Consider the following 23,919-nt stretch of genomic DNA (forward strand, 5'->3'; position numbering starts at 1 on the left):
CTTATACACAAATATTCCGCACGTCAAAGTCCTCGCTGTGATGGAGCACTTCCTTTCACGCCGATCACCTGCCACCCTCCCTAAAACCTCTTTTCTCATTACCTTAGCCAGCTTCATCCTGACCCACAACTTCTTCACTTTTGAAGGTCACACATACCAACAATAAAAGGGAACAGCCATGGGTACCAGGATGGCCCCCTCGTATGCCAACCTATTCATGGGCCGCTCATAGGAAGCCTTCTTGGTTACCCAGGCTTGCCCACCCAAAGTTTGGTACAGATTTTTTGATGACATCTTCATGATCTGGACTCACAGTGAAGAAGAACTCCAGAATTTCCTCTCCAACTCAACTCCTTTGGTTCCATCAAATTCACATGGTCCTACTCCAAAACCCATGCCACTTTCCTTGATGTTGACCAGCTTCACACGTCCGTCCACATCAAACCCACAACAAGCAACAGTACGTCCATTATGACAGCTGTCACCCATTCCACATCAAACGGTCCCTTCCGTACAGCCTAGCTCTTCGTGGCAAACGAATCTGCTCCAGTCCAGAATTCTTGAACCATTACACCAAGAACATGAAAACAGCGTTCGCATTCTGCAAATACCATCCCAACCTGGTACAGAAAACAAATAACCAGAGCCACTTCCTCGTCCCCTCAAACCCAGAACCTCCCACAGAAGAAACACAAAAGTGCCCCAGTTGCGACAGGATACTTTCCGGGACTGGATCAGACTCTCAGGCTCTCCAGCAGGGATACGACTTCCTCAAATCCTGCCCCGAAATGAGATCCATCCTTCATGAAATCCTCCCCACTCCACCAGGAGTGTCTTTCTGCTGTCCACCTAACCATCGTAACCTCTTGGTTCATCCCTATTAAATCCCCAAACTACCTTCCCTACCCTCTGGCTCCTACCCTTTTAACCGCCCCCAGTGTAAAACCTGTCCCATACACCCTCCCACCACCACCTACTCCAGTTCTGTAACCCGGAAGGTGTACATGATCAAAGGCAGAGCCCCATGTGAAAGCACCCAGGTGATTTACCAACTGACCTGCCTACACTGTGAAGCTTTATATGTGGGAATGACCAGCAACAAACTGTCCATTCACATGAATGGACGCAGGCAGACAGTGTTTGTTGGTAATGAGGATCACCCTTGGTGCACGAACAGCACGTCTTGGCACAGTGTTACACCATCCGAGTTATCTGGATACTTCCCACTAATACCAACCTGTCAGAACTCCAGAGATGGGAACTTGCCTTTCAGTATATCCTCTCTTCTCGATATCTGCCAGGCCTCAACCTCCGCTAATTTCCAGCTACCACCGCTCATACCTCACCTGTCTTCCAACAACTTGTTTGCCTCTGTACTTCCGCCTCGACTGACATCTCTGCCTGAACTCTTTGCCTTTACAAATGTCTGCTTGTGTCTGTGTATGTGCGGATGGATATGTGTGTGTGTGTGTGTGTGTGTGTGTGTGTGTGTGTGTGTGTGTGCGAGTGTACACCTGTCCTTTTCTTCCCCTAAGGGAAGTCTTTCCGCTCCCGGGATTGGAATGACTCCTTACCCTCTCCCTTAAAACCCACATCCTTTCGTCTTTCCCTCTCCTTCCTGAAGAAGCAACCATCGGTTGCGAAAGCTAGTAATTCTGTGTGTGTGTTTGTGTGTTTTGTTCATGTGCCTGTCTGCCGGCGCTTTCCCGCTTGGTAAGTCTTGGAATCTTTGTTTTTAATATACTTTTCCGATGTGGAAGTTTCTTTCTATTTTATAATATATATATATATAGCGCCGGTAGATAGGCACAATGAATAAAACACACAAACACACACACAGAATTTGAGCTTTCTCAACCGGCAGCTGCTTCGTCAGGAAAGAGGGAAGGAAAAGGAAAGATGAAAGGATGTGGGTTTTAAGGGAGAGAGCAAGGAGCCATTCCAATCCCGGGAGCGGAAAGACTCACCTTAGCGGGAAAAAAGGACAGGTACACACTCGCGCGCGCACACACACACACACACACACACACACACACACACACACACACACACACACGTATCCATCCATACATACACAGACACAAGCAGACATATTTAAAGGCAAAGAGTATGGGCAGAGATGTAAGTCAAGGCGGAAGTGTGGAGGTAAAGATGATGTTGAATGACAGGTGAGGTATGGGTGGCGGCAACTTGAAATTAGTGGAGATTGAGGCCTGGTGGATAATGAGAAGAGAGGATATATTGAAGGGCAAGTTCCCATCTCCAGAGTTCGGATAGGTTGGTGTTGGTGGGAAGTATCCAGATAACTCGGACGGTGTAACACTGTGCCAAGATGTGCTGGCTGTGCACCAAGGCGATCCTCATTACCAACAAACACTGTCTGCCTGTGTCTATTCATGCGAATGGACAGTTTGTTGCTGGTCATTCCCACATAGAAAGTGTCACAGTGTAGGCAGGTCAGTTGGTAAATCACGTGGGTTCTTTCACATGTGGCTCTGCCTTTGATCGTGTACACCTTCCGGGTTACAGGACTGGAGTAGGTGGTGATGGGAGGGTGCATAGGACAGGTTTTACACCGGGAGCGGTTGCAAGGGTAGGAGCCAGAGGGTAGGGAGGGTGGTTTGGGGATTTCATAGGGATGAACCAAGAGGTTATGAAGGTTAGGTGGACGGCGGAAAGACACTCTTGGTGGAGTAAGGAGGATCTCATGAAGGATGGATCTCATTTCGGGGCAGGATTTTAGGAAGTCGTATCCCTGCTGGAGAGCCACATTCAGAGTCTGATCCAGTCCCGGGAAGTATCCTGTCAGAAGTGAGGCACTTTTGTGGTTCTTCTGTGGGAGGTTCTGGGTATGATGGGATGAGGAAGTGGCTCTGGTTATTTCCTTCTGTACCAGGTCGGGAGGGGAGTTGCGGGATGCGAAAGCTGTTTTCAGGTTGTTGGTGTAATGATTCAGGGATTCCGGACTGGAGCAGATTCATTTGCCACGAAGACCTAGGCTGTACGGAAGGGACCGTTTGATGTGGAATGAGTGGCAGCTGTCATAATGGACGTACTGTTGCTTGTTGTGGGTTTGATGTGAACGGACGTGTGAAGTTGGCCATTGGACAGATCGAGGTCAATGTGAAGGAAAGTGGCATGGTATTTGGAGTAGGACCAGGTGAATCTGATGGAACCAAAGGAGTTGAGGTTGGAGAGGAAATTCTGGAGTTCTTCTTCACTGTGAGTCCAGATCATGAAGATGTCATCAAAAAATCTGTACCAAACTTTGGGTTGGCAGGCCTGGGTAACCAAGAAGGCTTCCTATAAGCGACCCATGAATAGGTTGGCGTACGAGGGGGCCATCCTGGTACCCATGGCTGTTCCCTCTTATTGTTGGTATGTCTGGCCTTCAAAAGTGAAGAAGCTGTGTGTCAGGATGAAGCTGGCTAAGGTAATGGTGGCAGGTGATCGGCGTGAAAGGAAGTGCTCCATCGCAGCGAGGCCCTGGATGTGCGGAATATTTGTGTATAAGGAAGTGGCATCAATGGTTACAAGGATGGTTTCCGGGGGTAATAGATTGGGTAAGGATTCCAGGTGTTCGAGAAAGTGGTTGGTGTCCTTGATGAAGGATGGGAGACTGCATGTAATGGGTTGAAGGTGTTGATCTATGTAGGCAGAGATACGTTCTGTGGGGGCTTGGCAACCAGCTAGAATGGGGTGGCTGGGATGATTGGGTTTGTGAATTTTAGGAAGAAGGTAGAAAGTAGGGGTGCGGGGTGTTGGTGGGGGTCAGGAGGTTGATGGAGTCAGGTGAAAGGTTTTGTAGGGAGCCTAAGGTTCTGAGGATTCCTTGAAGCTCCGCCTGGACATCAGGAATGGGATTACCTTGGCAAACTTTGTATGTGGTGTTGTCTGAAATCTGACGCAGTCCCTCAGCGACATACTCCCGACGATTAAGTACCACGGTCGTGGAACCCTTGTCTGCTGGAAGAATGACAATGGATTGGTCAGCCTTCAGATCACAGATAGCCGGGCTTCAGCAGTGGTGATGTTGGGAACAGGATTAAGATTTTTTTAAGAAGGATTGAGAGGCAAGGCTGTAAGTCAGAAATGGACACAGGCAGACTGTGTTTGTTGGTAATGAGGATCACCTTGTGGCTAAACATACCTTGGTGCACGGCCAGCACATCTTTTTGCACAGTGTTACACCATCCGGGTTATCTGGATACTTCCCACTAACACCAACCTGTCAGAACTCCAGAGATGGGAAGTTCCCCTTCAGTATATCGTCTCTTCTCGTTATCCGCCATGCCTCAACCTCCGCTAATTTCAAGCTGCCGCCGCTCATACTTCACCTGTCTTTCAACAACATATTTGCCTCTAGTCTTCTGCCTTGACTGACATCTCTGCCCAAACTCTTTGCTTTTACAAATGTCTGCATGTGTCTGTGTGTGTGCGGATGGATGTGTGTGTGTGTGTATGAGTGTGTGCCTGTCCTTTTTCCCCCCCTAGGGTGGGTCTTTCTGCTCCCAGGATGGGGGTGGCTCCTTGCCCTCTGCCTTGGGACCCACATCCTTTCGTCTTTTCCTCTCCTTCCCTCTTTGCTGGTGGGGCAGCCGTTGGTTGTGAGGGCTTGAATTTTTTGTGTATGTTTGTGTTTGTTTGTGTGTCTGTCGACCTGCCGACGGTTTTGTTTGATGGGTCACATCAATATAATGTGTACACACACACACACACACACACACACACACACACTCACACACACACACACACACATATCCATCCATACATACACAGACTTCTCGTTATCCGCCAGGCCTCAACCTCTGCTAATTTCAAGCTGCCGCCACTCACACCCCACCTGTCTTTCAACAAGTTGGTGTCTGTGTATGTATGGATGGATATGTGTGTGTGTGTGTGTGTGTGTGTGTGTGTGTGTGTGTGTGTGTGTGTGTGTGTTTGTGTGTGTGTGTGCACGCGAGTATATATCTATCCTTTTTTCCCCCTAAGGATATAGTAATAAAGTAATAATAAAGAAGTGCAGGAAGAAAGAGTGAAGGAACAAGAGAAAGCAGTTTTCAAAGGGTTTATATTTAATAACAGGAAAATATATATTGTCATAAAGCAATTGGCACAAGTAAGGCAGTAAGGGTGGACTGAATAAATGGGAAATTTAAAAAAATGTTGATTGGAGTACTGTGCTTTACCTAAGACTCCTATTTGACTTCTGTACAAATAATAGTGTACCCCCAGATGACTAGAAACAAGTCATAGTACTATTTGCATGCAAGAGAGAAGGACAAAGGGGCAATACCAAAAATTTTGGACCAGTTAGTTTTACCTTTATCATAAGCAAAATACCTGAAGGGATCATTGATGAATATATAAGAGGTTTTTTGAAGGAAGTACTGTGGTCATAATGTGACAGTATGGATTCACAACAGGGTTTCCATGTGAGTAACAGCTATCTGGTTTACAGCTTGATTTGTCAGAAGTGATTGACTGTACAACCATTGATCTCTCCAAAGTCTCTGATAGGGTGAACCACATGGTACTGCAAACAAACTGTTATGGCAGGGTCTTGATGAAATAGTTGCTTCTTGATTGACACCATATCTGAAATACAGAAAATGGGTAGGAGTGTTCATATCAAAGACAGCAATATTACAGAGAGCTGTATCACAAGGCAGTAAATTAGGACAAAAGAAAAAAACCTCCCATAGAGCCTTGTCATCATCTAGGGATGGTGTCTCTACGATGACAAGAACTACCTTTCACAGCATGCTGAAGGTCTCACCAAGGGGTTCACAGACAGGCATTATCCCCCAGACCTAGTCCACAAACAGATTTCTTGTACCATTTCCCCACACATCCCCATTCCTCCCATCACCATTGCAGATGATTATTATGTCCCCATTAAAAGGATTTCAGCCCTCACTGACCATCACCTTCAGCCAGCTGCTCATAATCTAGCCTCCCATGTCAAAGATATCAATTACTTATTTCTCTGACTCCACCATCCCCACTCCTTTACCTCCTTGTTCCCTACTTATTGCTGTTGACATTACTTTCCTATACTCCAACATCCCTCATACCCATGTTCTCTCCATAACTGAACATTATGCTTGTATTCCTCAACATCCTTCAGATTCCAAGCCCACTACCTCACTTCACATTCACCCAACTAACTTTGGCCTAACATATAACTATTTCTCCATTGAATGGGACTTATATGAACAAATCTGCAGAACAGCCATCGCCAGATGCATGCCCCTTCCTAAATCAATCTGTTAATGGGCCATCTAGATGAAGCCTTCCTAGCAACCCCAAAACACAAGACCCCTTGTCTGGTTCAGATTCAATGATGATATCTTCATGATGCAGACTCAGGATGAAAACACTCTATCCTTTCCTTCACAACATCAACACCTTCTATTTATTTCACCTGGTCCTCGTCAACCCAGTGTGCCATTTTCTGACACAGACCTCCTCATCTATGATAGCTCCATCCACACCTCTGCCACCATTAAACGCACCAACCACCAATATTATCTGCATTATGACAGCTGCTATCCCTTCCACAAAAAAAAATCCCTCTCATACAGCCACACCATCCAGGGGTCATGTATATGTAGCAACAAGAACTCCCATTTCCAATATGCTTAAGGTCTCACCAAGGCTTTCACAGACAGGCATTATCCCCTGCATCTAGTCCACAAATAGACTTCCTGTGCAATTCCCCCCCCCCCCCCCCCCCCAATCCTCCCATCACCCTAAATACCCAGCTACAAAAGAATTAGCTATTTGTCACCCAGTACCAATCTGGACTTGAACAAATGAACCACATCCTTAATCAGTGCTTTGATTATCTGTCATAAGGCCCTGAAATGAGTGACATCCTAGCCAAGATCCTTCCCAGTCCTCATAAAGTACTGTTCTGTTGCCCACCCAATGTCCATACCATCTTAATCCATCCCTATGTCACTCCCAATCCCAACCCCTTGCCTCATGAATCACAACCCTGTGGAAGGTAAAGGTGCAAGACCTGCCCTCTCCACCCACCCAGCACTTCCTATTCCACTCCTGCCATAGGCTTATCTTACACCATAAGAGACAAGACCACCTGTGAAAGCAGGCATGTAGTATACCAGCCCCGTTTCAACCAATGTACAGCATTTTATATACTACCAACAAGCTGTTCACCAGGATGAACACCCGCCACAAAACTGTTGCCAAGAGCAAAATAGACCAACCTGTGACTCAACATGCAGATGAATATAACGTGCTTTATTTCAATGGCTGTTTCACAACCCAGGCCATCTGGATCTTACCACCACCAGCTTTCTTGAACTGTGCAAATGGAAGTTATCCTAACTACACAATCTTTGCTTCTGAAATTATCCTGGACTCAACTTACTGTAACCTACTGTCCCAACACCCTCCTCCCAACAATTTCTGCCCTCTTGTCCTATCATCTCCTTCCTTCTCCTGTTCCCTCAACCTATTCACATGACAGTTACATTCCAGTCAGAGCTGCCGTTGTTAGCAGTCGTGTTTCTGTGAGCTGTACATCCTTGTGTGAATGTGTGTCTATTTCCTTTGCTGGAGAAGGCTTTGACGAAAAGCTATAATGTGTAAAAGTCTTTTTGTTGGGTCTAACAGCAACTCAATGGGTTTTCTTTATAGTGAGTACTGATCTAGCCTTTTCCTAATATTGGTAATATTTCAATCTGGAATTACCATTGCAAGAAGACTGTGAGATAGTGCAGAATGACCCAAAACTCATTAGAAATTGAAACAGGAGAAATGAGATTTTAGCTAACACAGAATGTGTCTATTAAGTTACAGATAATAGAATACTTCTTGAGTATCCTTTGTACCTTACATGTAGTGGCCTAGCACAGCAGCACTCCTGCCTGGGAAACCCCAGTGTCAAGAAGCTCAGTCTGGTGCTAGTTGTTATGGGTGGTGCAGATGGCAAAGAGTAGTGGGGAGTCGTAGTTTGATGGCATGCCCTGAGAAGTTCAATAAATCAATTAAATGTTGGTGTTTATAGATGGGATCGAGAATTTATCAATATTAGAAGTGAGTTGTTAGCAAAAATCAGTAAAAGCAATGGTTACATAAGAAAAGTAATAACATGCTGAAATAGGAGTGAACATGTATGTGGGTGTGCATTTGTGCATTTGTAGAATGCCTTGTACTAGAGACAATTAACCTTTTAGTTCTGTGAAGTCAGTGCCTCCTTTTGAATCCTTTTTATATCTATTAGAATTGAGTGTGAAGATTTTTACTGGAAAGTGTGGTGACTTTGACAGGGCATGTACTGGTAGGCTCACTGTCCAATTTTTAGTCTTCAGGTGTATCTTCCTTGGGAGTAAGATGCCCTCTCTAAGCTGTTTAGCATAAACATTAGCCAGATCACCATATTTATATAAACACAGTCAGTTTTAGAGGGAAACCTGACCATGACCTGGAGAGTAAAATGTAAGTGTGACAAAAGCCTAGGCCACCAAGAGTTTTATTTATGTGCTACACCATGTGTACTTATTATGTCTGATAACGGAAAATCCATGATGGAATGTAATAATATTATGAAAAGGATAGTTTTAAATTACCGTATCACAGAGACGCTGAGTTACAGATACCCACAACAAAAAGACTGTCACAAAGTGAGTTTTTGACCAACAATAGACAAAACACACACACACACACACACCCACCCACACACACACACACACACACACACACACACACCCACAAGCAAACACAGTTCGTGCACATATGACCACAGTCTCTGTCATCTGAAGCCAGACTCTGGATCCATCTGCCAGAGATATTGTGGTCATCTGTGTGTGAGTATGTCGACTATTTGTTGGCTGAAATCTCACTTCCTTACAGTCTTTTTGTTGTGCCTATCTGTGACTCAGCATCTCCACTGTATGGTGAGTAGAAACTATCCTTTTTATAATATTATTACATTACATTCTGGATTTTCCATTTTTGGACATAAGAAGCACACATGGTGTAGCACATGAATACAGATCTAATGTTAAAACATGTGCTTGAAGTCTGCACCATCAGATGCCATGCATATTTGACATCAAAGGAGCACTGACATGCTCAAAGACACACGGAGTGTACTTGATTGTACTATGCAGACAGTTCTTGTGACAAGATCCATTTCAGATGCCACCAGATCATGATACATGAAAGATTTCATGACTCCCAACACAAAAACATCAAGCCTCAAAAAACTCAGTGAGCATACTGCTCTCCAGTGCTCTCATGTACAACAGCACCTAGCAGCATACAACAATGTTTGGAGCCATGGGTTGCCAAGCTATTCTCAATCCTTATGATATGCCCCACCTCCCCTACAAGTTTATTAAAACTTTTCTGTATATATATTAGTAGACAAGGTATTCCTCACAGTACAAATCTAGATGAGCCATGTCTTTTTAAGACTGAAGTTAGATCAATGATGCAAAACCAGTTACTAGTTTAATAAAAAATATCAAAATATCATTAACTTTTTTCACTGTTGACACTTATTTGTTTGGATTTACAGTAATGCTTCCATCCCCTGCACAAAAAAGGACTAAACTGGGTCCTTATTCAAATAAAATGAAAACTCATGACCAAAGAGCAAGAACAGTATTGGGCCCATGACCAAACCCTGTGGCATGCTAACTATCATTTTTCCACAGGCAAATGATGTGGCACCCCAATTAATTTATATAGCTCAAAAATTCTGGTCCAGCTTTCTGCATCCTTTCTGTTAAATACAAAATCAATCAGGCATGTTGTGAATAATGTATGCTATAAAACTTCATTTCTCTAATAGAATATTGTGACTGACATACTCAAAGGGCTTTAATCATTCACAGCAAATTTCAAATATTAATATCTTATCTGTTCAGATATTATTATGTGCTCAGTTACATTACAAATAGATGCATTAGTAAAGCAGACTTTTGAAATCCAATCTGTGACTAATGAGAATCCCATTGCTAAACATATGGGTGACAATCCTTGAGTATAGCACCTCATTAAAAAGTTTGGAACATAATGTAACAAATGAGACTGGCTTCTAGCTATTGACACCTGAGAAGTTGCCTTTCATATAGAGAGACCTATAAATAGCAATTCAAACTGCCCAGGGACTGCCCTGAACTAATGATATATCACTTAAGTTACTAAGAACACTACATGCTTTAAAGTTACAACTTTTTGGAGTTGTATTAGAGACACCACCAGCTCCATGAAGTCTTATTTTTTCCTTTTGGCAGTCATGACAATTCTCCTTCCTCCTTCTTAAGAATGGGGATGAGTGAGACATTTTCATTTCACTTAATTGTATCTATGTTGATTGTACAGTGTATAGTTTTCTTTCTCTTCTGAACTTCCTGAACCAATATTCTCACCAACTTTTGCAAAGTATTTTTTATAAAATATCTAGGCTTAGGAAAAGTGAACTGATAGAATGTAAATAATAATAGAAATAAAGATAACAATGCACAATTAGCTGATGTACTGAGAAGGCAGTTGCTTTATAAACAAGACTGAGATAAACTCTTCTTGGGCTTCAAGTCCCCCAATAGTCCATGAGCTATTGGCTGAGTACTCATTGACCATTATCAATAAGTAATTTAGTGGTCTCTGACTGATGCCTTCATCCTTATATAATCACAGTACTGGTTGCGACATTACTGGTCCCTGTCCATTACTGTATAAAGCAAAGGTGCCTTCTCAAGTCTGCTGCACTCACTTTAACATCCTGATGGCCAGTTCACATATTGTTCAAATCCAAACTGGTGTTTTCAGATATTTTTATCTCCACTGATTTTTTAATTACATGACCCAAGGAAACCTTAGCCTTGTGGCATGTCTTCTGCACAAGAGGTAGCTTGGTAGATTCTTCACAATGAACCAAAGTCTTTGAAACAGTGGGCTTTTGGGTGAGGTGCTGAAGGCTGTAAGCATGCAGATACCAGTCTGTATGAGGTATACTATAGCTGAGATAAGCAACAGATTTTTGTCAAACCAAAGTCTTTGAAACAGGGTGCTTTTGACTGAGGTGATGACAGCTAAAAGCATGCAGATACTAGTCTGTACAAGCTATATTATGGCTGAGATACCCAATGGATTTTTGTCAAATGAGAATATCAAATAAGAGCAATGCAATATCTTTTTCAACTTACATTCTGATCTCCTGGGTGTTATTGAGGTGTTCAAAGAGCTCTCTCAGTCTCCATATCCACTTAGGCAGAAAATTTAATGTCATCATCAGAGCAGTATAAACACAAAACACAAGCAAAAATGAAAAGTCTTCTGCGAGTACGGATAATACTATCAACAAATAACACAAACAACTGCAGGTTGCACATGCAGGCAGAACACCATTAAAAAGGATAGTATAAAGCTTCCACTCTTTCCCATTCTGTTGTTCAGTGGCACAGATAACTAGCCGGTACTGAAGAGAGATAACATCAAGTTAATCTTTATCGCACTACATCTACATCTACATCTACAACTACATCTACATCTACATCTACATCTACATACATACTTCACAATCCACCATATGGTGTGTGGCGGAGGGTACCTCGTACCACAACTAGCATCTTCTCTCCCTGTTCCACTCCCAAACAGAACAAGGGTAAAATGACTGACTATATGCCTCTGTACGAGCCCTAATCTCTCTTATCTTACCTTTGTGGCCTTTCTGCAAAATATAAGTTGGCGGCAGTAAAATTGTACTGCAGTCAGCCTCAAATGCTGGTTCTCTAAATTTCCTCAGTAGCGATTCATGAAAAGAACGCATCCTTTCCTCTAGAGACTCCCACCCGAGTTCCTGAAGCACTTCTGTAACACGTGCATGATGATCAAGCCTACCAGTTACAAATCTAGTAGCCAGCCTCTGAATTGCTTCTATGTCCTCCTTCAATCCAACCTGATAGGGATCCCAAACACTCAAGCAGTACTCAAGAATATGTCATATTAGTGTTTTATAAGCAGTCTCCTTTACAGATGAACCACATCTTCCCAAAATTCTACCAATGAACGAAAGACAACTATCCGCCTTCCCCACAACTGCCATTACATGCTTGTCCCACTTCATATCGCTCTGCAATATTACGCTCAAACATTTAATCGATATGACTGTGACGAGTGCTACATTACTGATGGAGTATTCAAACATTACAGTATTCTTTTTCCTATTCATCTAAATTAATTTACATATATCTGGATTTAGAGTTAGCTGCCATTCTTTACACTAATCACAAATCCTGTCCAAGTCATCTTGTATCCTCCTACAGTTACTCAATGATGACACCTTCCTGCACACCACAGTATCATCAGCAAACAGCCACACATTCCTATCCACCCTATCCAAAAGATAATTTATGTAGATAGAAAACAACAGTGGACCTACCACACTTCCCTGGGGCACTCCAGATGATACCTTCACCTCCGATGAACACTCACCATCGAGGACAATGTACTGGGTTCTATTACTTAAGAAGTCTTTGAGCTACTCACTTACTTGGGAACCAATCCCATATGCTCGCACCTTAGTTAGGAGTCTGCAGTGGGGCACCGAGTCAAACACTTTCCAGAAGTCGAGGAATATGGCATCCAACTGATACCCTTCATCCATGGTTCACAAGATATCATGTGAAAAAAAGGGCGAGTAGCATTCCGCAGGAGTGATGCTTTCTAAAGTCGTTCTGATGCATGGACAGCAACTTCTCTGTCTCAAGGAAATTCATTATATTCGAACTGAGAATATGCTCAAGAACCCTGCAACAAACCAATGTTAAGGATATTGGTCTGTAATTTTGAGGATCCGTACTTCTACCCTTCTTATATACAGGCGTCACCTGCACTTTTTCCAGCCACTCAGGACTTAACGTTGGGCAAGAGATTCATGATAAGTGCAAGCTAAGTAAGGAACCAATGCAGTAGTGTACTCTCTGTAAAACCAAATTGGAGTCCCATCAGGACCTGGAAATTTATTTATTTTCAACCCATTCACCTGCTTCACAACCCCAGGAATGTCTATCACTATATCCTCCATAGGGGAATCTGTACGAGACTCCAACGGTGGTATGTTTGTACGATCCTCCTGCGTGAAAGATTTCTCAATTGCCAAATTTAAAATTTCAGCTTTCATTTTACTGTCTTCCATTGCCAGGCCAGATTGATCAGTGAGTGACTGCATGGAAGCCTTTGATCTGGTTACCGCTTTTATTTAAGACCAGTATTTCCTTGGGTTTTCAGAAAGATATTTTGCTAAGGTATGATGGTGTTAGTGGTTGAATGCTTCCCGCATCACTCTTTTTACAGCAGCATGAATCTCTACTAACTTTTTCCTGTCCTCATTCTCCTGATCTTTCTTGTACCATGAGTGCAACTGCCTTTGCTTTCTGAGCATTCTCTGAATTGCGCTGTTAAACCACGGTGGGTAAATGAAGTCAATTCATTTACTAAGCGGGATGCTAACAACTGCTTATCTGCTATTTCTAGTAAGTATACTCTCCTAGCCTTCTTAATCAACTTTTTAACTTTCATAACCATAGTCGAAATGACAACATCATGATCACTAATCCCTGTCTTAACACTGCCACCGTCAATGAGATCTGGTCTGTTCATGGCTGCCAGATCTAATATATTTCCATCACATGTTGGCTGTCGATTTAGCTGCTCAAGACAGTTTTTGGATAATGTGTTCAAAAGTAATTCACACAACAGTTTGTCTGTACCACCTGTAATGAAACCATAGACATCCCAATCTATACTAAGTAGGTTGAAGTCGCCTCCGACTAATATAGCATGATCCGGGTACTTCTGTGATACAGAATGTAGACTCCCTCTGAATGATTCTAGAACTATCATGGTGGAACCTGGTGGCTGGTAATATTACCCCACAATTAACTTTATTTACCCTAGCCCTGTTAAACGTGTCCAGATAACTTCACAATTACACTCTACTTTGACCTCAGTAGGCACAATATTTTTGTCAACTGCAATGAAGACATCACCTCCTACGGTGTCTAATCTGTCTTTTCAATACACGTTCCAACCCTCACTAAATATTTCAGAACTTCCTATCTCAGGTTTCAGCCTGGTCTCAGTCCTGAGAATAATTTGCATGCCACACGCTTCCTGGAGGGCAGTAAATTCAGGAACTTTATTCTGAACACTCTGAAAATTTACTGCTAATATCTTGATAGCTGAAGTGTCTTTACACTGAGCACGTCATGATTTCCCTGCCTGCACGTCGACTGGTGAGTGTTCATCAGGACACCTCGCACTCCTGCCAAGCCTTAAAAAAAAAAAAAAAAAAAAAAAAGGGTAAAACAACGAGGTCTATTAAAAATATGAAAATATGTATGCCTCAGAACTCCTGGTGTCCACAAATAACACCTGTTATGATTCAGTCATGGAAATTTTAAGAGATGAAGATTTCTTTTCAGAGTGATGAAAAAATTTGTAATGATTTTTGTAAATTAAGACTGATTTTTTGTGACATATTGGTTATACCTCTGTTACAGTATTTAAACTGATGAGTCTCCTGCACTTTAAATCAGCGATTTATGTATGTATGAAGCCCATCCAGAAAGTAAGTTCCCCAATGTTGTTCCAATAAAGAAGATATATTTCACTGGGAAAACTGTACATGTACAACAGAACTATGGCACGACAATCAAATTCTGGCTAGACAGGTCCCAGCTGGTGCCATTACCATGGCAGCAGTGCCCAAAATTGGGGCTCATGATCAGGCTCCTTAATGCACAAAACAAAGTGCCCACTGAAATTCAGCATCAGCTCTTTCAGGTCTACAGGCAGATCATGAGCAAACAGATGATATGTTGCTTGAGTAGGCTTTTTTCTGATGGTCATCGAAGTGTCCCTGATGAAGAGCACAGTGGGTGACCCTCCCTCATCAATGATTACCTGGTTGAGCTGGTATGGCATTGCATCCTGGAGAACCATCACTCCATGATTATGGAGCTAAGCAGCCATTTTCCATGGTATTGCAATCCTTGTTGCATGAAATTGTAATTAAGCGCCTGCTGTTCAAGATATTGTGTGCCAGGTTGGTGTTAAAAATCTGACACATGAGCTCAAAATGAAATTCTCATCCACTATATAGTCCTGATCTTGCTCCCAGTGATTTCCATCTTTCTTACACCTCAAGAAATTCCAGTTTCCAGCCACATTTTGACAGTGATGAACATGACTGTCACATGCTGGTTCCATTCACAGGCAGCAGACTTCTACGATATAGGAATACAACAGTTGATCTTATAACATGACAAGTGCATCAAAAAATAGCTCAAACATTGCTGTATCCATTGGCAACAAAGTTTATCATATAACAATGTTTTCTTTGTTTTTAAAAATAAGGAAACTTACTTTCTGGATGCTCCTCATATGTCATGAGACAATAAAATCCTGATTCCTGAGTGTGCACAGTATCATATTTCTCTGACCACATACACAGTACAGAAATGCTGGATTGAACTTGTTATGTGCTTGCAACTGCCTTACACAGACAATACAACAGCTGAACATGCATTGGAAAATAGACAAAAATTACATCCAGTGACTCATGTATTATCATGAAGGCTACTGGCTACTGCGAAAGTGTTATTAAAGCTACAGATATAAAAAATATCTGTCAACACATCAATAAACATGAGTAAATGGAGCCAAGCAACTGGAACCCAGTAACAGCAACAGTAAAAGGGGTGTGGGAGGGGAATACTGTCTGACACAGCAATGGACAGAGCATTGCTTGTGTTACAGAGAGTACAGAGGCTATATAAAGGCACAGGCAGAAGCCACATAGTAATCAGTTATTGCTTGTCAATGGTGAAGGAGCACTAGGTTGAAAACTCTAGGATATATATACATATAATATGGCTGGAAGCTCTAGAACACTTTTTCAATCATATCTCCACAAGATCACACATTCACACAAGACTGAGAGCTCTTCTGAGCTTTTGAATGAAATTTTCTTCAGACTCAATAGAACACACACACGCACACAGACAAACACACACACACACACACACACACACACACACACACACCTGTGCAGCTACACTGTCGTGAGTGACTACATTGTGCTACTACTGCAGCTCAGCTTTGGTATGGAGCCGGGTCTAATGTAGTGGGAAGAAATGAGGGTGGGAACTGGGAGGAAGAGTTGGGCAAGGGTAGGTGATGGCTGAGAAAGAGAGGCAGCAAGCACACAGAACAGGTATTTGAAACCAGTGAGCTTACTGTGGTGCAACTAGGAAGAGTTTTATGTAGTATACAAAGAAGAGGATTAATAGACTGAGAGGAGGAGGGGGGGGGGGGGATATGTAACAGAGGAACAGGGAGAGAGTAGCCTTTCACTACAAGTTAAATGAAAGAAGGAAGATTAGAATTTAACTTCCCATAATATGAATGAAGTGGGGGGAGGGAGAGGGGTCAGGGGAACGGTGGTTAAGATAGGTGTGGAGTAGGGACTAGTGGAGTTTGAGATCAGGAAGATTAGGGATTTGAAGAAATGCCACCTCTGTGACCCACAGAAGTTGGTGTTGGAGGAAGGACCCATTCCATTTGAATCTTTCCCATAATTAATAGTTTCTAAAAATCAAACAGAGAGGAACTGTCCCTGTTCCACATATTTTGACACCTTAACCCTCGCAGCTTCAAACTCCACTAGCCACTGTTGCACATCAACCTCAAACCCTGTACAATGAGACTACTTCATTCACCCTACACTCTAACACTCTCTATCAAAGTATCCCTCTTCATCTGATACATTCCTCTATAAAACCTTCTGCACAAAACATAGCTACTCTTGGTGCACCATAGAAACCTCTGCACTGCCACATTACTGTCAAAAGTTTTTGCTTCCTCTCTCCAACAGACATAAGGCAATTTCTATCCAATCTTACCTTCTGCTCTCTGTCTCCTCCCTTCCTACATCACCTGAAACCACTCTGAACACCAGTCAAGTTGCAGTGTAGTCACAAAGTAGTTGGCTGAATTATGTATCCATGCAGGTGTACAGAGTGAAGAAACAAAGAAGGAAGATTGCTTTCAACATACCATTGACATCGAGGTCATTAGAGATGGAACACAAGCTTGGATTGTGGCAAGGATGGGCAAGAAAATTTGCCATGCCCCTTCAAAGGAACCACCCCTGCATTTGACTGGAGCAATTTAGGGAAATCACAGATAACCTAAATCTGGATGACTGGATGCAGCTTTAAACAGTCGCCCAAAATATAAGTCCAGTGTGCTTACAGACAGGGAGAGAATTCATAAAAATCCGTAGCATTTTGTTTTGGTAAACTGCAAAGCTTTGCTGTGTGTTACACAGCAAGGAGACACAGTACTAGCAAACATATTTTCTACCATAGATTGTTGTTGTTGTTGTTGTGGCATTCAGTCCAGAGGTGGGTTTGATTCAGCTCCCCATGCTAGTCCATCCTGTGCAAGCTTCTTTATCTCCAAGTACGTACTGCACCTGCATCCTACTGAATCTGCTTAGTGTTTTCATCTCTTGGTCTCCCTCCACAATTTTTAACCTCCACACTGCCCTCTAGCACTAAAATGGTGATTCCTTGATGCCTCAGAACATGTTCTAACAACCAATCCCTTCTTCTGGTCAAGTTGTGCCACAAATTTTTCTTCTCCCCAATTCTGTTCAGTATCTCCTCATTACTTATGCGATCTACCCATGTAATCTTCAGCATTCTTCTGTAGCACCAAATTTCGAAAGCTTCTATTCTCTCTTTGTCCAAACTACTTATCGTGCATGTTTCACTTGCATACAGGGCTACACTCCATACAAATACTTTCAGAAAAAGCTTCCAGACACTTAAATTTACACTCGATGTTAAGAAATTTCTGTTCTTCAGTAATGCTTTTCTTGCCATTGCCAGTCTACATTCAATAATTATCAGTTATTTTGCTCCCCAAATAGCAAAACACATCTACTACTTTAAGTGTCTCATTTCTTAATCTAATTCCCTCAGCATAACTTGATTTAATTCGACTATGTTCCATTACCCTTAATATGCTTTTGTTGATGTTCATCTTATATCCTCCTTTCAAGACACTGTCCATTCTGTTCAACTGCTCTTCCAGGTCCTTTGCTGTTTCTGACAGAACTATAATGTCATTGACAAATGTAGAGAGTTTTTATTTCTTCTCCATAGATTTTAATTCCTACTCCAATTTTTTTTCCTTTATTGCTTACCCAATATGCAGATTGAATAACATCAGGGATAGGCTACAACCCTGTCTCACTCCCTTTCCAACCACAGCTTCTTTTCCACGCCTCTTGACTCATATAACTGCCATCTGGTTTCTGTACAAATTGTAAATCGCCTTTTGATCTCTGTATTTTACCCCTGCCACCTTCAGAATTTGAAATAGAGTATTCCAGTCAACATTGTCAAAAGCTTTCTCTAAGTCTACAAATGCTAGAAAAGTAGGTTTGCCTTTCCTTAATCTACATTCTAAGATAAGTTGTATGATCAGTATAGCCTCATGTGTTCTAACATTTCTATAGAATCAAAAGTGATCTTCCCTGAGGTCAGTTTCTACTAGCTTTCCCATTCATCTGTAGAGAATTAATGTTAGTATTTTGCAGCCACGACTCATTAAACAGACAGTTCAGTAATTTTCACACCTGTCAACATCTGCTTTCTTTGGGATTGGAATTATATCTTGCTCACCAGATGGAAGAGTTTTGTCATGGCTGGCTCTCCAGATGCTATCAGTAGCTGTAAAAGAATGTTGTTCACTCTCGAGGCCTTGTTTTGATTTAGGTCTTTCAGTACTCTGTCAAACTCTTCACACAATATCATATCTCCCATTTCATCTTCATCTATGTCTTCTTCCATTTCCATAATATTGCTCTCAAGTACATTGCCCTTTATTTATTTATTTATTTATTTATTTTCATGTCACGTTCCATAGGATCAAATGGAGGGCAAATCTCCAAGGTCATTGAACATATCAGAACATGAAATTACAACATAAAAGTAATAACAGATAAAAATAAAATGTTTATGAACCCAAAAAATGTCAATCCATAAGTGTAAGTAAACGCAATCAACTATACAAGAAGAATCAGCTTAATTTTTCAAGGAACTCCTTGACAGAATACAAGGAGTGACCAATGAGGAAACTCTACAGTTTCAATTTGAAAGTGCATGGATTACTGCTAAGATTTTTTAATTCATGTTATAGCTTATTGAAAATGGATGCAGGAGTATACTGCACACCTTTCTGCACAAGAGTCCGATCCAAATGCAGGTTTGATTTCTGCTGAGTAGCAACTGAGTGAAAGCTGCTTATTCTTGGGAATAAGCTAATATTGTTAACAAGAAATGATAGTAAGGAATATATATATATTGAGAGGCTAATGTCAAAATACCCTGACTCTTGAACTGGGGTCGACAAGCGACAACTTATATCACTTATTGCCCGAACTGCCCATTTCTGAGCCAAAATGATCCTTTTTAAAATGGGAACAGTTACCACAAAATATAATACCATATGACATAAGCCAATGAAAATAAGGAAAGTAGATAAATTTTCATGTCAAACAATCATTCACTTCGGATACAATTTGAATGGTAAAAATTGCAGCATTAACTCTCTGATCAAGGTCCTGAACGTGGGCTTTCCACAGCAGTTTACTATCTATCTGAGCACCTAGAAATTTGAACTGTTCAGTTTCACTAATCATATGCGCATTATGTGAAATTAAAATGTCGGGTTTTGTTGTAATGTGTGTTAGAAATGGTAAAAACTGAGTCTTACTGTGATTTAGTGTTAGTTTATTTTCTACGAGCCATGAAGTTATGTCATGAACTGCACTATTTGAAACTAAGCCAATGTTGTGCACATTACCCTTCCTACCAAGCTAGTCTCATCAGCAACATAAATATTTTTGAATTACCCATAATACTAGAGGGCATATCATTTATATAAATGAAGGAACAGGAGTGGCCCCAACACTGATCTCTGGGGCATCCCCACTTACCCCACTCAGATCCCACATCATAGTCATTCTCATCACTGTGAATACTGGCCTTTAGCTGTCTGTTGCTAAAGTAAAAGGTGAACCAATCGTGAGCCACTCCTCGCATTCTGTAATGGTCCAACTTCTGGAGCAATATTTTGTCATCAACACAATCAAACGCCTTAGTTAAAACAAAAAATAAACCTAGCATTTGAAACCTTTTGTTTAACACAACTAGTACCTCACAGACAAAAGAGAATATAGCATTTTCAGTTGTAAAACGACTTCTAAATCTGAACTGTTCATTTGGTAGCAAATCGTGTCATATAAAATGATCAATTACACTAACATACATAGCCTTTTCAATAACTTTAGCAAACACCGATGGCATAGAAATAGGTCTAAAATTATCTACATTATCCCTTTCTCCCTTTTTATTAAGTGGCTTTACTACTGAGTACTTGCTCAGGAAACTGACCATCCCTAAAGGAAAAATTACAGATATGGGTAAATACAGGGCTAACATGTGCAGCACAGTACTTTAATATTCTGCTAGGCACTCCATCATAACCATGAGAGTCCTTAGTCTTAAGTGATTTAATTATTGACTCAATCTTCACCTTGTCTGTGTCAAAGAGTTCTTCAGATATCAATCTCGGAAAGGCGTATGCCAAGAAAGTTATATGATTCCCTGTAGAAACTATTTTTTTTTAATTCACCAGCAATGCTCAGCTAATGATTGCTAAATACTGTACATATATATGATATATCAGTAATGTAAATATTTTTGTTAGGAACTGACTTTATATCAGCAACCTTGTGCTGCTGACGAGACACTTCCTTCACAACTGACCATATGATTTTAATTTTATCCTATGAATTTACTATTCTATTTGTGTACTACATACTCTTTGCCTTCCTAATAATGTTTTTAAGCACCTTACAGTATTATTTGTAATGGGCTACTTTATCTTGACTGTTACTACTTCTAACATTTTGATATACTGGGTGATCAAAAAGTCAGTACAAATTTGAAAACTGAATAAATCAGGGAATAGTGTAGGTAGAGAGGTACAAATTGATAGAAAATGCTTGGAATGACATGGGGTTTTATTAGAACCAAAAGAATACAAACGTTCACAAAATGTCCGACAGATGGAGCTTGATCTGATCAGAATAGCAATAGTTAGCATAACAAAGTAAGACAAAGCAAAGATGATGTTCTTTACAGGAAATGTTCAATATGTCCACCATCATTCCTCAACAATAGATGTGGCTGAGGAATAATGTTGTGAATAGCACTGTAAAGCATGTCCAGAGCTATGGTGAGGCATTGGCGTCGGCTGTTGTCTTTCAGCATCCCTAGAGATGTCAGTCGATCACGATACACTTGTGACTTCAGGTAACCCCAAAGCCAATAATCGCATGGACTGAGATCTGATTTCCCTAATAAAACCCCATGTCATTCCAAGCATGTGTGTCAGTTTTTAGCTCTCTATGTACATTATTCCATGGTTTATTAAGTTTTCAAATTTATACTGACTTTTTGATGACCCAGTAATTCCCACTTTGTTCTACATGTATTCTTATCCCACTAGTCAGCCACCTGGGCTGCCTACTACTGCTAGTACCCTGTTTAGAAAGTTCTAATGGAAAGCAAATCTCAAAGAGCATTATATTTATCATCTATGTTGTCAGCACTATAAACATCCTGCCACTCTTCTTCCTTGACATGGTTTAAAAAACTCTCTACTGCTATTGGATTAACTTTCCTACGTAGTTTGTAATTATATATGACATTTACTTGAATACAAAAGCCTTTTAGTGTTAAAATTTGTGCATCATGGTCTGAAACACCATACACCCTTTTACTAACAGAATGCCCATCTAGTAATGAAGAATGAATAAAGATATTGTCTGCGTCTATGCTACTGTTCCCCTGCACCCTAATTGGAAAAAACTTGGTCTGCATCAGTTAATATGAATTTAGGATACCTACCAACATCCTTTTTTGTTCACCATCATATACAAAATTTATATTGAAGTCACCACATACAACTAATTTCTGGTACTTCCTACAAACTGAATCAAGAATCCTCTCTAGCTTGAGCAGAAATGCTCCGAAGTCAGAGTTAGTGGACCTACAAACAACAATTAGAAGTTTAGTTTCACTAAATTCAACTACCCCTGCACCACATTCAAAAATCTGTTCAGTGCAGTGCCGTGATACATTTATGGACTAAAATGGAATACTGTTTCTTATGTACATAGCCACTCTCCAACCCTGCAAGGAACTCCTTGAGAAATAGCCAGCTAATCTGTATCCTGATAAGGGAAGCCTCTAAATTATCAAATTATTTAAGTGGTGCTCCAACGTACCAATAATTTCAGAGTCAACATCTATAAGCAGTTCACTAACTTTATCTCTAATACCACATATATTTTGATTAAATATGCTAATTCCGTCTCTACTTGGAAACATTACATCCTGTAAAGATGATCCTTTAGTCAAAGGGACTTCCTTTAAGCAGGTATACCTATATCAGCTGACTTTAATCTAAAAAAGGTGCAGCTCTAACACTAACTACTACAGGAATTTTTCCATGAGTGATCCCACCATCACCCACTACACTGTCACCTATAAGCTTTGCCAGCCTCTGCTTCCCATATCTATTGAGGTGCAGGCCATGCCTAGTGAAGTCCGAACTACTGATAGGCCCAACTGCCACCACTAAATGTGACTCATGCCCTCTGCCATCAGTGTCCTTCCCAGCCACATGTTAACACACCTAACAGCCAAATTAAGATGAGGTTGATCACAGCACTGCAACAGTTGCACAAAATGTGCATTAGTGCCACCAGTTTGAGTAGCTATCTTTACCAGGTCACCACCTACATCATATTCCCTGTCCCTATCAAGAATGTTCCGTGCTCCACCTACTATCACTAACTGCTCGTCCTTCATAAAATTGCTACATAACTCCCCTATGCTGTCAGTCACCTGAGCCAACCCTACACTAGGCTTCACAATGCTGGTGACTTGGCACTCACTCCCCAACATTTCCTGCAGCTGCTGGCACATACCTCTACCATGTGAACTACATAGCAGCAGAACCTTCTTATTTCTGTTAAACTTTTCAACTGACCTAGGCCTCCTAAATGCTTAGGACTACTGCATGTTACCTACATCTACAGCTTCAAGAGGCTCCTCTCCACTCAACTCTGACAGTTGGTCAAATCTACTGCATATATGAAATGTATAACTGTCTGAATACCTCCTCCTCCTAGCTGCCCTTGTATAAACCTTCTACGTACTCCTTTCTACTTTCTCTGCTTTGTTTAGAATGGGTTTTCCATCTGTGCTCTTGATCTTCTTAGATGTGGTTCTCTTTTCTCCAAAGGCCTCTTTAATTTTACTGTGGGCAGTATCTATCTTTTCCCTAGTGATATATGCCTCAACATCCTGGCATTTGTCCTCTAGTCATCCCTGCTTAGCCATTTTGCACTTCCTGTCAATCTCATTTTTGAGACATTTGCACTCCTTTTTGCCTGTTTCATTTACTACAACATACAATAAAGGAAAATGAGCATCTATCATCATCACAGCTAGTTGTAACAACATTCTTCAGGATGAACATTTTTTCTTAGACATAATGAAGAGCTTGTAAATGGATTTACTAACTGGATTGCAAATTTTATATTTCGCACTCTGTATCAAACAATGGAAACCCCAGGTCAGAATATCAACCATTATGAAAAGAACAGACTGCTACTCACTGTAAAGATGACATGTTGAGCTACAGACAGGCAAAATAGAAAGACTATTTAGCACTTAGCTTTCAGCCAAAGCCTTCTTCAGAAAAGAAAGGAGAACACACACACAGATT

This window comes from Schistocerca gregaria, chromosome 3 (assembly GCF_023897955.1).
Source record: "Schistocerca gregaria isolate iqSchGreg1 chromosome 3, iqSchGreg1.2, whole genome shotgun sequence".
NCBI lineage: Eukaryota > Metazoa > Arthropoda > Insecta > Orthoptera > Acrididae > Schistocerca > Schistocerca gregaria.